The 4,740-nt window shown below is 33.9% G+C and overlaps 1 pseudogene; it reads right to left on the bottom strand.

Annotated features, from left to right (window-relative positions):
- Nucleotides 1-257: 257 nt before the first annotated feature.
- On the bottom strand, nt 258-810 carry LOC110543504 (ADP-ribosylation factor-like protein 1; annotated as a pseudogene).
- Nucleotides 811-4,740: the final 3,930 nt, after the last annotated feature.

Below are 4,740 nucleotides of genomic sequence, written 5' to 3'. Positions count from 1 at the left end.
TGGATTACTTGGTTTGTTGCTTTTCAGCTTCTTTAGTTCTTTATATATACTGGATATGAGTCCTCTGTCAGATAAAGGGTTGGTGAAGATTCTTTCCCAATCTGTAGGCAGTCGCTTTGTTTTGATGATGGTGTCCTTTGCTTTACAGAAGCTTTTCAGTTTCATGAGGTCCTTATTACAAACAGAATCACACAGTTCCAACAATGCAAGGAAGCACATCTGCCTGCTTCCAATGAGTGTGCTGCAGCCTCTGGTTCTCAGGAGCTGATGGGAAGGGACTCACTGCTTCTCAGTGTCTCAACTAGCCATTCCATTTCCTCATCAAGGCCAGTGCCTTTGGTTGCTGAGGTTTTAAATATTGGCCACTTCCACTCCTTCAGGGCAGGTAACCCAAGTGCATTTGTCATTTCTGAGGGTGTCATGTCCTGCTTATTTGCAAACACCACTAAAATTTCTTTTCCCAGCTCTTCTTCCTCCAACATGGCAACTAACTCTGAATTGGAAATGCCAATTTGGTTTCTGTCATTGCTGTCAACTCCATAGATGACTGCATCTGTGTTTGAACAGTAAGATTGCCAGTATGGTCTGATACTTCTCTGTCCCCCTAAGTCCCAAACTTGGAATTTGGAAATTTTTGTATGTCACCATCTATACATTAAATCCAATAGTGGGAATAGTAGTAACAACTTCTCCAACCTGTAATCTTTACAAAATTGTGGTTTTTCCAGCACCATCCAATCCCAAAATTAAATTCCTCATTTCTCTGGTTCCAAAGAGACTGGAAAAAATACTTGAGAAAAAGCCACCCATGATGAAGTGACTTCAGTTCTTTTAAAATGAAGAAAGCATAAGTTATAGATATTGATATATCTTACAGGGCCACTAATATGACTGTCATAAAGACATGGAGAAAGGCTTTTTCTCAGTTGTTGATGTGCTGAAAATGTGAATGACTTCAGAATCTGGGTGTGGCAGAAGCAGGAGATGGATGGATAAGAGGTCCCTTGCCTGAGTAAGAGGAGGACTACACAGATCCTGTTCTGCAGACTCAATCAAAAGACTAATTTTGTCTTGGTTTGGGACCATCATCATCATGTTCTAGGTCTCTGATCACTAGAATGAAGACTGAACCTATATATTTTTTCCTTTTACACCTTGCCCAGCACATATACTTAATCAATATTTAATAGATATGGGTTGTACCAGCACAGTTCATCTGCTCCACCCCTACCTGAAGAGCACAGTTTTCTATGTCTTTAAAAGAAATATTTACTTTACTTTGGGACCTAAAAGCTAGTTCTTTGACTCTCACACTACTACTTGTCACAAATTCTACAGTGGACAGGTACACAGGATGGATGCACCCGGCAGTGTGGAAGTAGATTGAGGAGTATTAGCATTAAGTATGGGATAGAAATGAGTGCTACACTTACACCTACAGTTACCCATCTGAAATTCAGTCTTCTCCTATGCCACTTACAAGTACTGCCTTCTTAATTTGCATAAAGTAGTTAAGCTTATTAAATATGGGATCAAATTTGAATATACCATGGCCATGTGGATTAACTTTGGTATTATGATAGAAAAGAAAAAACTGGTAAATTTGGAAGGGTAAAAGTCTCTTTCCTGGAAGTGTGAAATATATCCCAAAAGAAAAATTGGTGGTTGTGCAGAGGGTTACAGAAGGAGAATAAAAAAGGAAAAATATTGTTCACTTCATATATCTTATTTTTCAAAATATGCTAGTATTATTGAAGTTATTTTTATTCTGAAAATGTAATAGCATATTTTTTAAAAAGAAAGCAACCATATTGTGAGTTTATTTTACGTTTGAGAAAGAGAAATAGAATATCTGAGAATATTTAATTTTGTGTGTGTATGACAGCTACCTCGGGAATGTAGGGTTAGGCTTTCTGTACTACCAAAATCTTTTGATCATCTCAGAATACCAATCTCACTCCAATTTAATTTATAATTATTAAGGATACCATGCAATCAGTTTAAACCCAACTTAAGCAAACCAATAATAGACTTTAGACTCATCAGTTAAGCAATCTTCAAATTTCCAAAATGACCTCTTAAATAGAAAAAACAGTAGAGCTAGATTGAGCCATGATGTTTTTTCAATCCCTGTGGCTGCTTATCTAAGACATATAGGACAATGGCAACTTTGGTGTGAATGCACTCACAATGTCTTTAACTTAGAAACATTGCATGTCAATAAAATAAGATTATTACTAAAATAGTGTTAATGAACTGCAAATGTCCTCATTATTCAAAAATAGTAGCTAAAAGCATGTGTCAACGTTGGATTATTTTCCCTCTGAATTAATGGAGAATAGTCACTTATTTGCCATTGTTGTGTTCACAAATAAATACCTAGCTGCCATGGAAGAAAAGGAGTGGAAATGAGGAGGTATTACAAATTTATAGTGGCTGTTCTTTTAATTCAGTGTTTTATTATAAGGACATAAAGATGTTCCTTTTGAATATGCAAAAAGCATCTAAGATCTTTTTATAGCTTAAATGTAAAAGGCATACACACTGTCAAGACATAAACAATATTCAAGAAACCCTATTCTAAATGAGAACATGCTCATGCATAACACGGCTATAGTGGTGGATTGTAAAAATTATTTATGTGACAACACGTTATTTCATATTTTAATTTTCTCCACTTAAATGTTGATTGTTTCCCTAAATCAAAGCCTTTAGCACCAAGCCTAGAAACCACTGTGTGCATGTATGCCACCATTATGATCTTACCAACAAAAAATGTGAATATCTAGAGGTTTAAAGACTTTTGTTTTTACAGGAACAAAATAGAATTTGATAATAAAAAGCTACCAAATAAATCATCCAAACCTGGTTAAATATTTCTAAGATTAGTCATGCTTATCATTATTACAAAATCCGCAGCCATTCCTAGTGTACTATTCTATGTCCTACCTGTAGGGTTCTGATTATCACATGCATCCATAATGTGCCTTACACCTGAGAAGTAAATTCTAATTGTTGAGCCTTGACACTGTCAGTTTCATCAAGATCCTAGGTATGTGATTTAAATGTGTTACAAGGCTCCATGAAGCATTTCAGTCACATTGTTTAAGTGTTCCACATTGCCCCACAAAGGAATCATTCCCATGTTTCCAATCTTAATCATGACATTTATTTTCTATGTCACTGATTCACCCATCAGGTCTGGTTAGAATTTCTAGTGTACCATCTAGGTTCATCATGAAGAATATATATATACATATATATATATACACACACATATGTATGTATACGTATGTGTACACACACATACGTACATATTGGTCTCATTTTTTTGGAAAAGATATGATCATTTGAATTTTTAATAGTGATCAGTAAAGCATATTTACATAAGTTAATAAACATTTTCATCTCATGTTCTATTAATCCATGAACTGATCTCATGCAAAACAAATAGCAAAAGCAAAGCCTGAAATAAGAGGTGAATTTCTGTTGGGAGTTATTGATTGTTGTTTTTATTTTAATATTATATTTATTCCCTTGACCGTAGAGAAAAGCACTGATTATTCTTGTCCTCAGAATAGCAGAATGAGTTTCGTAGATTCCTCTGTTAGCTCTGTCCCTTCAGTTACAGGTATACCTGGAAGGCTGACAGCGAGCAGGCAAACAGCATCTGTGAACATTGGTGTCTCCCAGATGCTCTTTTCAATGAAATGGTCTGAAGAACACATGAGAGTACAATATATTCTTTAGTATATTCTGATAACTTGTTTTAGAGTTAAAGTAGTTGTTTTCCTTGGTATTAAGAGCAGATAGATGGTATCAGAATACCGTGTGATTTGTAAGAGGTAATTAAAATAGTTCATAGTAAGGTAGGAACTTGGATACAGGATTTAAAAAATATTGTAAGGAAACTTTCAAATTACAATAATGAAAAAAATATTTAAATACAAATTAAATAATAAATATAAAAATACAGAGTCTGTATTCTTCTTTAGCAACCCCAGAGTGCCTTGGAATTTGGGGTGAAAGAGGTATATATGTATTAAAGTAACAAGCTAGGAATAGCATGACTTATGTTACTGGGATTGAATTGTCTTGACCTACATATTTTAAATCTGGTACACTTTTGAAATTTGTGAATAGTGATCAACTTCATTCATAGAACAGTTTCTAATTCTTCCCTTAAACATATGCATCTTTCTTACTATTTCTGTTGTCCTTTGGTAACAGTTTGGGTGATTACTTTCTGTGTCTCATATTATGATATGTGCATGTTACCTTTCATCTACTGAATTAGAAACACTTCCACAGTAGAGTTTTCACAAGTTTAATCTTTACATTCACAAAACAAAACGTGTCATTTGGACTAGAATAGATATTTAATGTTTCTCTTTATCAAAATAGTACATTTTTCTCACATATTTAATAAAATTATTGAAAAAATAAAGTATAAAAAATTGGCATTAATTTAGAAAAGCTGTGTCCTCGAAAGGTAAAGACTGTGGAGAAACTAGATACCATCTCTCTCTACATATTATATAAAATTTCTATTTTTAAATAAATGTAAAATTAAATATTTTACCCCTTTGGGAAGCTATTTATATTTGTGCATTTGCAATAAAAGTTTAGTTTTATTTCCCCTCTCAGTGTCCCTTAAGTATGTTTGCCTTTTTTCTAGTGGCACATGGGAAAAATCTAATTCTTTGTAAAATACTTAATAGTTACAAATGATACGTTTAA

The sequence above is a fragment of the Meriones unguiculatus genome, chromosome 15, assembly GCF_030254825.1.
Source record: "Meriones unguiculatus strain TT.TT164.6M chromosome 15, Bangor_MerUng_6.1, whole genome shotgun sequence".
NCBI lineage: Eukaryota > Metazoa > Chordata > Mammalia > Rodentia > Muridae > Meriones > Meriones unguiculatus.
Note: the sequence above shows the minus strand (reverse complement) of the source record. Positions and strands in the feature narration are given on the sequence as shown.